The sequence below is a fragment of the Protopterus annectens genome, chromosome 11.part0 (genome assembly GCF_019279795.1).
Source record: "Protopterus annectens isolate FY-2018-M chromosome 11.part0, PAN1.0, whole genome shotgun sequence".
Lineage (NCBI taxonomy): Eukaryota > Metazoa > Chordata > Ceratodontiformes > Protopteridae > Protopterus > Protopterus annectens.
In genome coordinates, this window is record NC_056745.1 from 1356583812 (window position 1) to 1356599923 (window position 16112).

Consider the following 16112-nt stretch of genomic DNA (forward strand, 5'->3'; position numbering starts at 1 on the left):
TTTCCTCCTGACTGACTGTGCCAGTCTTGGGCTGAGAGAGCTCTGCCTCCAGTTTGGCTGTGTAACTGCATCTCTCACATGTATTAGAGTTTGTTGGAAGGAGGAGAGGGTTGTCTGTGTACATAAGGCAATTGTAACATTGCCTCAAAATTCCCGGATTCACCAGCTGGACTGGAGAGTAACCTTGAAACTGACCCTTGGACATACCAGATTAGTATAGGGAACTGTTTTTTTTACTGATCAGATTAGGGAAGGGAACTGATTTTTCACTTGATCAGGAAGGACCAATCGGGAGTCTAATACTTATGAGAAGTCAAGGAGGGTATAGTGCTTTAGTTAGTGTTTCCTTATAAGAGCTGAGCAAGTGCAGGGCTTTAGAAAGAGAATAGAGTGATTACTTTGAGAGTTTGAACAGTTCTAAGGGAAAAAGTGAAGAGCAGACTGTGTGGAGCCTGAAATAGTTTAAACCTGTTTAGGCGGCGCTGCCCGACGCTGCTCAGTGTGCAAAACCGTGCAAAAAGAGAGTTGTAGGGTTTTAAGAGAGAAAGATCAAGGAGTTTAGAATTGACCCAAAATGGCCAATAAAAATACAGCATCTAGGTAGTAACCACTCCTCCAGGGACAGGCAGGCTGTTCAGTGTTAACCACTCCCACTGGTGAACACAGAGACTTCCCTTTAGCCCAAGCAAGCACTGGTCTTCTAGAAACTTCCAAACAGTTCAGAACAGCAAATCTGTAACTGAACTTTCTTAACTTTCAGTATTTACAACTGCTTCTTTAAAATATGTGCTATTCAGCAAGAAATTTCATAAGCTAAAAGGATTTGCTCAAACAGCATTTCGAAATTAAAGGTCTGTATATCTGGCACTTTTTATTAATGACTGCAATCTGAACTGACTTGTCAGAAACCCTTGGTTACTAGTACTATAAAGTAAACTTTAAGAGTGATCAAATTATTATAAGATATAATACGTATTGCCTAGACTCTTCAGATGTCTTTTCTTTTGTTAAAATGAAAGCATTCATGTATATAATGTATATATGTTCTAGGATTGTTTTTTTTTTTTTTTTGCAATATTCTTTTGAAACTACCTGTGTATATTAAGCTCAAATGTGTGTATGAATAATTATAAAAATAATAAAGAATTATTATTGAAAAAAAAAAAAAGAAAACAAAAACATCACTTAAGAGTAAGACAGGAAAATATAGAGTCAGAATCAGGGATTTCACTGAAAATTAGGGACATTTGAGCTTTAAGCAATAAATTAATTCTAAAACGTCATTGCTGGTAAACTCCTGGCCTGTTATTTTCTAGTTAACTATCAGTCTCTTTGCTCCCTCATGTGGTAAACCTATGTCATAACAACCTTCAGTAATAAATTCTGTGCTCTAGAGCAGGTTCAGCTCACAAGCAGCTGGCTGTTTGGCTTTGCACTGGCAATAGTTAGCAGACGCCTTGCACAAATAGAGGTAAAAATCGACACTTCCTGATAAAGCAGTCTGTAATCCTGTCTGACCATTCAGCAATGACACTTACTTATAGATGTTGTAAATCATAACAAAATCACTTGCATATCCGTGGGAATTAACATGCATCTATGCAATGGAAGCAAAAAAAATTATGCCTTCTAATAAGAACATCAGGACAGTACTTTATGAGTCAGGCAAAGTTATCCCTTTATGATCAGTACAATCCTGGATATGTAATATCACAGACACTGCATCATATTATGCAGCCAAAAAAGGTGACAAGCGTAAAATGACTCCTTGAAGGTAAACACTAAATCCATTCACTGATGCAGCTCCAGCAGATATAAAAACTACAGACAGCAGTAAAGCAATTTGCACGCACAAGGCGTCCCCCTTGCAACAATTTCCAGTCTGAGGCCAAATAATGTGACATGTTGAGAAATCTTAAGGAAAATCCTTACAAATGCACTTAACCAACACCTTTGCCTTCTGTCAAACACTGCTCTTAAAACCTCCTGCAAAAAGAGACATGGGCAGACAACCACTAAAGACACAGTGACAGTCAAAGAGCCGTTGGAGCATCACTGTAGTGGCCACCTAAATAGTTTAGGTGCAGCATAAACTCTGCCTTCCTTTAATTGGTGCCTTCAGTAAAACAGTCATATATGAGACATACACAACTGTCCCAAACAGAACTATGGCACTGGGTGTAATAATAATAAAATTACAAACAGGTGAAAAAACAAAACAGAAAAAATCTAGCCCAACCACTTAAAAAGGAACTCTTAAAAGACACGTGAAAGTTAGGTAATTTGAACATTAATCTGCCAATATTTTTTTTTGTAATATGGAGGCCACATCTAGATTGGGAGGTCTGATAAAGGTGTAGGCTGTGTGCTAAGGGCCTGCAACAGAAATCTTTAGTACTGAGACAATACTGAATTATGAACCTAACAAAATGAAGGTTACGGAACAGCTAAATGGAGATCACTAGCCAACCAACAAATAATCCGAAGAGAGCACCAAAGGAGACAATAAACAGTCTCATGTCTTCCAAATATAATTTATTCACCACATGAAATGAATCGTAGTTAGTGCCGCAATATAATCCATAAAACAATGGTTAACTATACCAGTTTTGATGCAAACAGCATCTTCATCAGTACTACTCTTGGACAATAACTAAAATTCACTCAATATTGAATTAAACAATGTAAACTTCTTACCCCAGGACAGGAATGTACTTTGACATCTGCAGAATAATAACTCCAGCTTACCTGCAGGGCTAGCCTAATAGCTGACAAGTTTAAAATGGATGAGGGTTGGACTTGATGGTCCCCCCCCCCTTGCCTCCCGGTAGCTGACTATCTGCTGTCACCAGCTCCTCTCCTTATTTACTGGGTCTACCAGATCAAGCTTAGCCTCCCTAAGGCTCAACCTGACCCACGTCTGAGATTGGCGAAGAGATTGGGAATGCACGTACATCACTGTACTGCTGCTGGGGAATGTACCCTGAAGCAGTGTTATCAGCTCTGCAATGGCTGCTTTCAGAGATGCATGCTAACTTCAGCATATGTACAACTTCCTGATTAAGCTGTATACCACCTGTAGTGCAGAACTCACCAGACTGTTAATGCTGCTGTTACAGCAAGGCTAGGCAGCCTCCTTCCCAACATGACAGGCAAGCCTGAGTTAGCCCCTCAGTCCCAACCTCCTCCACCTGGTCTCTGCGGTGCCCACGCTGTTGATTGAACTTGGGTCTTCTGGGTTGCAGTCATGGCTTCATCTCCCTTTACCACAGGGCTGGGGAAGGTTCAGCTTGTTGATTTAAACTTAATGTTTTCTGCTCTGCACTCACTGTTCTCCATAAAAAAAAAAAATCACTGCTGGTACAATTTCTATTTGCATGCTGGCAGTGACAGTGTTGTGACTGTCCTTTTCACTTTTCCCTGTACTAAGTGTCCATGGAGTTGGAATATATAAGTTCTGGGGTACGATGGGGGATTACAAGGAGGCTTGCTTCCTTAAAAAAGTTATTTGATGTTTTTATTAGGTTGAGTTCCCAACGAGTTAGCAGTGGCGAGTTGATTCCTCATCAGGTTGAATCTTGATGATGACTAGGTGAATCTTAGCAGCAAGTAATTAATTGATTCAGCTATCATACCTTTGTTACATAGTTCCTTTCCTGAGTAAAGGAAGCACAATATTTTTTGGATCTGTGTAGAGCCACAGTACTTGTCATTTACTATTTAGATCTCCTGTGCCACCTGAACCATATGTTGAATATGTCCTGAACACAACAAGAACTTCTTTCTTGATTCTGAATATGTTTTATTTCTAGTTTTGCAACTGCATTTCCTTAAGTTAAAACTATTAAGAATAAGAAGTTGTTCTTTCTTTTTATTGCTGGGTTATGTATTAATTAATGTTTTAAATAGAATCACGGAAGTCCAACATTATGAACTTTTAACCAGATAGGCCAGCATTTATCTTTCTGTTTCCTCCCTTACTATATTGTCTGGAATTATATGGGCTTGGGGATGTCTTCCATTTGAATCTTTTATTGGTTACTTATCACAGAAATCTGTGCAAGTTAGTAGTACGAGCATATTACTACTACAGTCTAGACAGATGCTGGTTTGACAAAAGTGTAATATGATTTCATTCATTTCTGTTTCTGTGATCTCCCCAGATAAGTACTTAGCCGAGGGCTTGCCAATACCTTCAAAACTTGTCAAGCAATGGATACACATATCCTCAGACAGCTGCCAATAGGCTGCACTAGTTGCTAGTAACATCCCCGGTAGGCAGTGGCTGCCACCTAATTAACGGGTCCATATTAGAACACCGAACATTCAAAATGTCGAGTGTTCTAATATCGAACCCTAGCAATCGAGAAAAAAAAAACATTGAACATTCGGAACAGCGAATTTTTTCCAAGGGAAATAATTTGCAGTTCAAAAACACATACACACAACACAAGCACACTAAACAAACAGCAATCCACACACATACACCTAAACTCTAACACCTAACCCTACACTAAACTATACAAATACCACTAACTATCCACTTACCTTAACCCTCGCCTGCGCCCTAACCCTAACTCACCTAACCCGCCCTAATGCCCTAACCCACATGTCCACATAATCGCACACTTACCTGACCCGCACCCTAACCCTAACTCACCTAACCCACCTTAACCCACACGTCCACACAATCACACACTTACCTGAACCCGACCTGTAACTTTCCATCAGAGCACTGAAAATACCGAAGCAACAGAAATAGACAACCAAATTCTTTCCACAGGAAACAATTTGGTTTCCTGTTACTTCAATATTTTCAGTCGGGTCGATATTAGAACACCCGACATTTCAAATGTTCGGTGTTCTAATATAGACTCCTAATTAACATGGGACAGCAACAGATTTTCAAGCTACATTGTTGGGTGAACACCACCATGCCGGTCTTCTCCTGAAACTGAAACAACTCTGGCTGTGCAGGATTACAATGCCTTCCTCAGATTTATACCAACTTTTGTGCAGCAGGGGGAAAAAATGTGGAGGTATCTCAATCTTCATTCAGAAGTGACTCACATCAAGGCTGGTAAAGCAGCATGCTGCACTAGAGCTTCTTCATGTCCAAATAACCATCAGAAAGGTCCTGTACCATGTATTAGCTAGCTATAGAACTCCTATGACACAAGAAAGTCAAAATGCTTATCCACAAGAACTAGACTCACTCAGTATTAAACCCAATACCATTTTCCTAGGTGATCTAAACTATTCAACTACAGACTCACACCACTACTAGTGCAAAAGCACAGAGATTACTGGATGGTGTCAATACAAATGCCTTGGAACAATTGGCCAGAGTACCTATTAGGGGTAATAACATCTTGGATCTTGTCCTTACTAAAATGGAAGCATCCTGTACTGCCCCTTATATATCTTCATCATTTGTTAGGTCTGATCATAAAACAGTCACCTTCAAAATGAAATTGGAACCAGAGATCCCTTCCACCCAAAGGTACCTTTGGAGATTTTTTTTAACAAGCTACTTATTTCTAAATGATACCTTAGCAAGCTTTACATCCCCTCCAAACCCAGTTAACTCTATTGAATAACAGAAACATACACCACCACACTATACCAGCATGTAAACAGCTGCACAGATGCAGCTGTACCTGTCAGAAGAAAAAATTCAAACGGGTCGCATCTGCCTCAGGCAATGAATTTTCCTTTATTAGCAGCTAACCAGATTACACAGCATGTTGGCCAAGATGTCCGGTCTGGACTGATCTGATCTCCTCTGATCTGATCAACTTGTTTACTGACATCAACTTTTATACTGCAAGCAAAACAACGTTTTGTTACATTTCTGACCGTTGACAGTTGGCTATGAAAAACATATAGGAAAAACATGTTTATCACAAATTACTTCAAACCCACAGCTAGTGCAGAATGTTCAACAAGTACAAAATGTTCAATTCAATAACGGTAGCTCAAATTTTCCAGAACACACAGCCTGCCCTAGTAAATTAACTCTTACTCGGCCGTGCGCCCTTATCCCAGGCTTCACTGAGCTATAACCAAATCTCTTTATTCTGAAATGCAGAAAACAGATATCATTCAGGTTCATAAGCAATGCTGCATTTTGTTCACAGATGAGGCCCATCTTTGATAGGCATGTCCCAACAAATAACATGTTCACTTTGCAAGAACAGGAAAAAGACAAATAACAATATGTTTTTAAAACTTTTTCTCTTAACAGTACCCTGTACAAACAAGTGCAGGAAACAACCCACATTATGAAACCACAATATCAACAAGCTTTATAATAAAAGGAAAACAACTCAGGAGCTTAATAAAATCCACCAAAGCCATGTTTGAGGATAAAATAGCTACCTAAGCCAAAGACAATCATAAGGGATTTTTTAGTTATGTCTGTAATCTCAAAAGCACAACACATCAATGCACTGGGCTGACTGTAGGCAATGTTACCTACACTGAGGCTGAAGATACAGCAAACCTACCGACCAGTAACTTTACCCCTCTCTTCCCTCCATCTCTTCCTCAAGATATAACTTAAACTGGCTCTCCTCCAGCTATCACACAAGACCAAGTTTTAAAAGTGCTAGCATAAGCTAAAAATACTGCATAAATGGGTCCTGACAATGTCCTTGGCTGCATCTCAAATAACATGAAGCATGATTTAACCACACCCCTAACAACACTGTTCAATCTCAGCCTCCATACAGGTTTTGTACCAAGTGAATGGAGAACAACTACAGTCATTACTTCCACAGACCCAAACAATTACTGACTCATAAGTCTGACCACCCTCGTAAGCAAAGCCATGGAAAGACTTTTTTGTGGAACTAATCAATGTAAGGAACTTCCAAACAGTGGACCCATCTCAATTTGTATTCATCAAGGACAGGTCATGCTTACTCACCCGGGTGTATTTTTCTGAAAAGGTCTCCAAAAGCAATGGATGAAGGCAAAATTGTACACACCACATACCTTGACTTAGCCACAGCTTTTGACACAATTCCCCAGATATCGTAGAAAAGCTAAATAAACTGGGAATCAACCTCTATGTCACCCACTGGATTACCAACTGGTTCGCAGATGGGAAGCAGGAAATCAAAATAGGGGAATTTACCTCACAAAGAGACCAATTACCAGTGGAGTCTCCCTGGGTTCTGTGCTAGGACCCCTCTTGTTTGGCATCTACTTTTCTGATGTCAAAGTCAATACCAAAAGTATGTGGCTGACTAAATTTACAGATGGCTGCAAGCTAGGAGCAGTTATTGAATCCCCACATGGCAGTCTTCTCGTAGGAAGGTTTGTCCTAAGTAAATAACTCCTGCCAAAATCATGGACTGAAACTAAATACTAAAAATGCATTATTGTATCCCTTGGGAAGACAACTACCATAGGGAACTACCACATTGATATTATGCTCCTATGATTTGACCCAGTTTGGGATTCATGAACTTATGTGGACTGTGACCTAACTTTTGACCAGCATATGTCCATTGTTGTGAGAAAGTCCTTTTATATTGAGCAGCTTATAAACAAAGGGATTTTGTCTAGATCTAGGGATGTCATTGTCCCCATTTACTCAGCCCTCATTATGCCAGTCATTGAATAAATGCCCCCTTTGTTATGTATCTGTCCAGACACATGCAATAATTGGAGCACCCACATAGACACCATACTAAAAGGATATAAGGGCTAAACAACATGTCCTACATCTCCTACATGGACCACCTCAAAGCCCTGTCACTACACTTGATATCATAGAAACCACTAAGAGGTGATCTGTGTCTGGCATATGACCCTATACTTATGGAATTACTGCACATCAGCAAGTCCAGTGGCATCAGAAATGCTTGGTCTAGGGATGTAAACCTCTTCTGCAAGATCAAAAGAATGGTTTGGAAGGATAGGTATATATTGTACAGGATACCACTGATCTGGAACAGACTCCCCATCCACATTAAACAAAGTTCATGCCTGTCCATATTCAAGTGCAGTTTGGATATATGCATGGGAAACAGAAAATGTATCTCAGGGCTGCCCCCTGTGCTACTAACAGACAGAAGCGGCTCCTTAATGCTTTAGCCTATGCATGCGTCCCCTCAGATTATGTATGATATGATCCTAGTTATTCTCATTAGGGGCAATATATAATTATCGACCATGGGATGGGTAAGGCCAATCTATAACCAAATGGGATAGGTTATTTTGAGCACAGAAAGGGAAATTGACTAGGCTTAAAATGTCCCATAAAGGCAGCTAACCTAGTACTTACCTAAGGGGAACCTATGAACACTGGTTTTAAGTAATCTGTTGAATTTTCCTGAAGTAGATATGTAGGTATTTTGATTTTAATGCTTGTTTACTCATCTGCATTACTTGGCCAATGCATGATACCCATAGTGCAACTGCATATGAGATGTCCAGGGAGAAAACAAAAGTCTGGTAGCACTTTTCAGGTTTTTGAAAAAAAAAAAAAAAAAAAAAACTTCATCTCAAGGTCTTCTTTCATTGCAAATCTTACACCAACCCCGGCTGTTTATAAAGTCTGCTGGTCTCTCTCTAGAAGAAAGCTTAAAAGGAATACAAATTTAGAATGAGGCTTTTTCTATTGAAATTGATTTTTCATTAAAATTATTTTCTGATAGCTGTGTGCCTACTGACTTTTACTGGGCACTGTCAGATCTGAGATAAACTAATGTCATTTATGAACTGTGTCTGGCAGAAAAGTGCTATAAGAAACTACGCTTCATATTGTTTCTTCCCTTCCTGTGAAGTCTGTGTGGTGAAATTAAAAAGGAAATGAGCAAACAAATGCAAACATTTCAGTTAGAAGCAATGAAATGTGATTTAGCATGTTTGAACATAAAGACATATTTCTAGATAAGAGTGAGACCACCTTAATGAGCTCACTGTTTGCCAGAAGGCTGAGAAAGTTGCAGGAACTATTATATTACGCCTGACAAGATATATGCAATTATTCCAAAGCTGTTAAAAGTGGTACTAAGAATTTTGATTTGGGTGGAAATGTCTTAATTTAGAATTTCTAAAGTTTACTGAGTTGTTTTAGGTTAATTATGCTTGGCTGAAGTCTTTACATAGACTGAAAAAATAAAAATAATCTTAGACTTTCCATCCCACAAGCTGTTAGGAATAAAGGGGGGTGTCCTTTGAGAAAAGGTTGTCTATGTGATGGAAAGTTGGTGGATTCCCTAAGAATTTTAGTTTTTGAACAAAAAGTCTTGAAAAGGTATGATAATAGGTTCAAATGGAGATGACAATAAACAACTGTATAAAAGATCAACCTGCCAAATATTGGTGCGTGCATGTTAATACAAATGTGGGAAATACACATTCACCAAAGCTGCTATGTATAATAGGTGGAAACAATAACTTCTTATCATTATGGTTACACTGCCCATATTATCTTGGAATGTAAATTGGTATTGAATTATATTAAGAAATGCAGAGTACCAATAGCAATGTTGAAGGAGACACGTTTAGAAAGAATTGAAGGGTATTCAGCATAATATTGGGGACAAAGGAAACAGGGAGTAATTATACTTATTGCTGGAGGAGCTCCATTAGTGATAGAAGAGAAAAAAGATAATAATGGTAGATTTGTGGTAGTAAGGGGCTACTGGCAAGGGGTGTGGAAATGCTGGCATGTGTATATATTTCACCAAAACCTGCTATTATGCTATTACAATTAACAACTTAAAAATAGGATAAATAATCAGCTTTCAGCAGGGAATAATACGTATAGGTGGGGACTTGAACTTGATTTGCAGCAGTGAGAATATATCTGGGGGACCTAGAAGGGAAATATAACAACAGAGTGTAGATTTCTGAAGACATTTATGAAAATATTTGGTACAGATGTGGTAAAGACCCAGCACACCCAGCATCATATAGATTATAGTGTTTTATGTTTACACTAGCTAAAAGAAGCAACAGTGTTGCCAAAATTTAGATTATAAAGTGTTTATGTTTATAGTAGCTAAAAGAATGGCAACAATGTTGCCAACATTTACAGATATGGATCATTGTGTTGTGGAAGGGAAGCAAACATTTGACAACATTAATAGAACAATGATGATCCACAGGGAAGCACAATGTAAGAAAATATAACTGTTGTTGGTGGGTCTTGATGCATGGAAAACATTTAACAGACTAAGCTGGGATTTATGAGTAGGGCAATGGAAGCATTTGGATTCCCTGATACAATAATAAAGGAGGATATATGAAGGATTGGAGGCAATAATTAAAGTGGAAGGGTAACTCTTTCATAAGTTGTGTCTGAACAGAGGAAACAGGGAGGGGTGTCCTCTTTAATCTTTGTTATTTGCTTTATATTTATAGCCATTTGCAAAGAAAATAAGGGACTCAGAAATTCAATGATATAATTGGCATGGTAATCAAGAAAAGTTGGCTTTATTTGCAGATGATTATTTTGTACATGATAAATCCAGAAAAGGACATCTCAATGTTGTGGAACATTTTGAGATCAATTTCAAGTCTTTTCTGGATATAAGATTAATAAAAATAAAAAAACAAAGGCTATAGCTGTAAATTATGTACCTGCACATGAGTTTTTTAAACACTACCCATATGTATGGGAAAACAATAAGATGAAGTATTTAAGAATACGGATTAAAAGGCTTCTGTTATATATAAGGATATGTGGGAAGAGACTAAACAAAAGATATAAAAACCAAGAAACTGGAAGCTCTTGTTTATGGATATGGATAGTAAGATACAAGCAGTAAAAATGTTTCTAGTCCTGTTAGTTTTATACATAGGCCAGGCATATTTTTATCTACCAGAGGAGAACTTGTGGACAATAATCAAAAGAGTTGAAGGAATTTATCTGGGAGGAGAAGAGGGCAAGAGTTCAGTCAGATAAGTTGATCCTTCTAACAGAACAGAGTGTTTTAGGATTATCTGATTTGAAGGGATATTTTAGAATGACATAATTAAGGGACATATACATAACACAAGTGGAATGTTATAATTTAAAGTGGAAAGGGATAATGGTGAAGCAGGGGGAAATGCAAGAAAGAAGGATAGAGTGGGATTTTGGATGCAGAGCCTTAAGAACATTAACAAGAGACATACAGAATATTATGTTCATAGGGTAGCAGAAAGTATTCTAAGAACTACGTCAACATGAGACTACAGAAAGGAGATTTTGCTGATAGGGATAGCTGCAAGTAGACAGATTAGGTAAGATGGGGCTGGAATTTACTAGGGAAAACTGGCAAAGGAACCAGTTTATTTGGTGCAAATAACTAAAGATGGAAAGGTAATATAATGGGATGAGGCCAAGAGGACATTTGGACTGCTGGCTAGAGACTGCCTTCCCTATGGGTCTATATTATATCATCGAATGCTTAAAAAAGCGAACGCTGATTGAGCGACCTAATTTAAGCGAAAGCTTACAATCTCAAACTGTCAGATCAGCGATTGTTTTCCCAGGGAAAAAAATCGCTGATCCAAAACACATACACACAACACAAGCACACCAAACAAACAGAAATCCACACACATACACCTAAAATCTGATACCTAACCCTACACTAAACTATGCACACACCACTAACTACCCACTTACCTTAACCCAAACCCTAACCCTAAGGTCCGTCACTATCGCACACTCACCTCACCCGCTCCCTAACCCTAACTCAATTAAATCCGCCCTAACCCTCATGTCCACTCAATCGCACAGACACCTAACCCGAGCCCTAACCCTAACTCACCTAAATCACCCTAACACTCACATCCACACAATCGCACACTTACCTGAATCTGACCGGTAACTTTCCACCATAACACTGAAAATACCGAAGCAACAGAAACGGACAACCAAATTCTTTCCCTAGGAAAAAATTTGAGTTTCTGCTGCTTCGATATTTTGCAGTTTCACGAAAATAAGTTCGATCAATCAGCGTTCGCTTTTTTAAGCATTCAAGGATATAATATAGACCCTTCCCTATCACAGGATCATAGGAGGTTACTACAACCTCCTATGATAGGGAAGGCAGTCTCTAGCCAGCAGTCCAGTAACCTCCTATGATCCTGTGATAGGGAAGGCAGTCTCTAGCCAGCAGTCCAAATGTCCTCTTGGCCTCATCTCAATATATTACTTATCGGGGATTGATAGAGTATAGACAAAGAGAAAGGACTAGGGGAATCCCAAGTGAAAGACCTGCTCTGGTAGAGTTTTTAGTTGAATCTAGAACAGAAGCTGCTGTTAAAGAAAAGGATAATTAGTAGGCCATATAAAATATTGCACAACAACTATAAGAATCGATCAGAGGAAGTTGGAAAAGATTGGGAAGAGAAACTGAATAAGCAGTTTACAAGGGAACAGTGGGAGGACATATGTATGGCTCTAAAGTATGCAACAAAGTATACAAAGTTAGGATTTTTGCTTGGAAATGTTTGCACAGATATTTTACACCCCAAGCAGACTCCAAAGAACTATTCCTCAGGTAGACAGCAAATGTTGGAGGTATGATGGGGAAGAAATATTTAAATGGGTACATATGTTTTGGGAGTGTAATGAGTTGGCAGACTTTAAAATTCCCTATGGAGTACTCTGTCTGAAATATTGGGTGAGTGAATCAGTGTGACTGAGGAAATTATTCTTTTGAGCTGGGACACAGTATCTGCATTGCCCAGACACAGAAAGGCCTTGTTATGTTTAATTCTGATGACTGCCAAAAAAGCTGGAGATCAAAGTCTAACCCAACTGTATTTGAAATACTGAATATTGTAACACAGATAAAATAATTGGAAGTGGGATCTTTAGAAAAGGGAAGGAGCAAATTACATAGAAATAAATGGAAACTGTGTGAACAATACATGCAGAATAATTTTCTGAATGAGGAATGATGTTTAAAGGAAGGCAGGAATCAGAGCTGGATCCAGCACTAGACAACCTAGGCAGTTGCCAGGGGGGCACTGGCTGCAGGGCTGCTCCAACATGTCGTTTTTAATTAAATAATTAAAAAAATGACATCTTTAAGAGTATGCATTTGTCTGTCCATGTGTGCATGCGTCATATGAAAGATACACACACATATTTTAAACTTTAACTTTGGAATTTGCTGTTGCAGGCTTTGGAATGGCTACTAGCTCTCTCCTTTGCACATCTGCATTGGCTACTACCATCCACTCCTTTGATAGGACCAGAAGGCAGAAACATTCCGAACGATGGTAGGGTGTGTGTGTGTGTGTGTGTGTGTGTGTGTGTGTGTGTGTGTGTGTGTGTGTGTGTGTGTGTGTGTGTGTGTGTGTGTGTGTGTGTGTGTGTGTGTGTCCGTCCGTCTGTGTGTCTGTCTGTGTCAGTGTTTCTGTGTGTGTGAAATACACTAGTTCGGGGTGGCAGGTTGGTTAATGAACTTGCTCAAACTCAAACGCTATACCTTCCTTATAGGAGACAGGAGTCTTAAACCTCTACACTGACTGCCTTCACCAGGGGTGCATTTTCAATTAAAGAAGGTTTTAGTACATTTCAAGGAATGAGAGTTTCAGTGCATTTTCAAGGAATCTGAGCTTTAATCCATTTTCAAGGAATATGAGTTTCAGTGCATTTTCAAGGAATCTGAGCTATAGTCCATTTTCAAGGAATATGAGTTTCAGTGCATGTTCAAGGAATGTGAGATTCAGTGCATTTTAAATGGAATTTTTATTTTCAGGGAAAAAAGTTTACTGTTGCTCATGCTAAGTCTGTTTTTAATGGGCAACTGTTTTGTTTAGTAAAAGGTATACAGTGTTTGTGCTATAGAATTTGAAAGCAGTGTTCAGTAGCACAACCTGCACCATACTTGCCTTTGGAGCAGAAGGCTGTGGATTCTACTCCATATCCAGGCAGATGGATGACTGATACTGTGCTGCACTTTAAGGGGTGTAGGGGTGTGTTGCACTCCTAAATGTGTCCGCCTTTGGAAGAGATGCCTAGTCTCTATTACAATATTACCAGCTTAACAATTTTTTTATTCTTCAAGGGCAGCAGGCACTAAATTTGTAAGTAGGTGCACTACTGAAATGTAAAACTGTTTGCCAGCAGCAACCTCTTCATTAGTTACAGATCTCTTTAATGTGGAATTATTCAGATGACTTTTACTTCTGCAGAAATTGTGCATATTGACTGATATTGCCGAATTGTAATGACAGAAGTTTGAGTGGACTTTTACGGTTGAATTGTTCTGAAATGGGTAGTTTTGTCATTACTGGTTCGTATGTTCTGTTTCATTGCTTACTGGAAAAATCTTCAAAACTACAAATTTAAAACACACTCTAACAAGTGGTGCTGTATTATACAAGGAATATAATCTAATACAATTATAAATGTGAATCAAAGAGCACATGCATGCATGTATGAACAGTCCTAAAAATATATGCAAGGGTTCTATGGTTTGAAACAGCCTGAAGGTAAACTTAATCCGCCACTGGCCAGATGAATTTTGCTTGAATGTGGGTTTTAATGCCATTTTAATGAATGTGAGTTTCCAAAGCAGAGAAGTTTACTGTTCATGCTAAACCTGTTTTCATTGTGAGAGTATACAGTTTTGGTTAGCAAATGGCTATCAGTCTTTGTATTATAACATTTAAAATAATTTGTAAATTAATTCCAAATATCTGTAATCATTATAGAAGTAAAGAAGAAAATATGCACACTGACAGGATTGGAGAGTGTTTACAGAAACTGGGAAGAAATAGCCAAGTAATGGATGCTGGAATAGCTGGGAGGCCTGATCCATTACCCTGCCTAGGGCCTCATTTGATCATGATCTGTCACTGACAAGAAGTGAGCAATTTATGTAATGTGGACTGATGATGTGATGTATTATATTAATGTATGTTTGCCCAAGTGATAATCTAATAAAGGTGCTGAAAAAAAGACTTAGTTTTTGCATGTTATTAATGTAATAATGAATATTTGAATAGAAAAGTGTTATGACTTACGGGAAGAGGAAAAAAAGTTGTTTTAGGTGATGATTGGTTCACTCGCTTCTACATTCATTTATTCAGAGTACCCTCTTTGCATAAATATTTTGATGTTTGGAGGAAAACTGTGCTTCAGGAACTTGATGTTGTTGCTGAGGGATTTAAATCTTTGAACATAATCATTGGCTCAAATCCAGTCCTCAATGCAGAACAAACTGCTATGGCTGTTACCAAGTTATGGAAAAATTACAGCTGAATTTGTTGTGCTTCTAGAAAATGATACAAGATATTTGATGTGTTGGGGCATGCTTCCAGTCATATTCATACCACAGCTTTGAATTTATTTAGTCCTGTACAAAGCTATACAACTCATTGCAGTACCTCTATATTGAAGGTCTTGCATCAGATTGATTAAATGAAAAAAAAAGTAGTAAAGTTATTGAACACTAATTCTAAACTCTCTTCAGGTGTACAGATATGCATTTCATACAGTTGTTGTACCTTTAAATCTGTATTACTTGGTAATATGCCTGTAGGCAAACTGGGTTAAGATGGCATGTAGGTGTAACTGTGAAGTCTAAAGAAACATATTCCTCCAGCTTTGATGCTATTTTTAAGGTACACATAACTACCTCACTTCTAGCAGTGCCAGTGGTGCAGTGACACATTATGTATCAGGAGGCTGTGAGCTCTATTCACACACCAGTGTGGCATGGGGGGGGGGGGGGTTGCTGCACTCTTGAGTGTGTTGTCCTTTGGATGACATGTTAAACTGAGGTTCCATCTGCTTCAGCTGGTGGTAGCTCAGCTGGATGTAAAAGATCCCATGGCACTGGCACCTATCTAAAACAGTATGTGAGTTCCTTAATGGCCTGACCAAATTCCCTGCAGTAGTATAAATACCATCTTGGCTACTACTGAAAAGTGGCTTATAACCAAATGGGACTAAAAAGTCAATAAAGTATAAATACATAAAATAAAAAAGCTCGAGTCTAAAGGTAAACTAAGCAGACTCTTTCTGGGTAGTTTCATATTTTGTCATAACAGAAGGCTGTGGGTTTTATTTCCACTTTGGTTGATTGGATTACTTTTCATATTGCTAAAACTACAGTGCAGTATAAGGGGATGATGCATGC

At 38.6% G+C, this 16112-nt stretch overlaps 1 protein-coding gene and 1 long non-coding RNA gene across 2 annotated transcripts in view; one reads left to right on the forward strand and one right to left on the reverse strand.

The window, feature by feature from the left end:
* The window catches only part of PODXL (podocalyxin like), a 601941-nt gene that overhangs the window by 46175 nt on the left and 539654 nt on the right, over positions 1 to 16112 (reverse strand). The window lies entirely within an intron of this gene.
* Positions 687 to 14931, forward strand: LOC122815850. The gene is made up of 2 exons (XR_006367003.1): positions 687 to 851; positions 14683 to 14931. It is a non-coding gene; the product is annotated as an uncharacterized LOC122815850 (long non-coding RNA).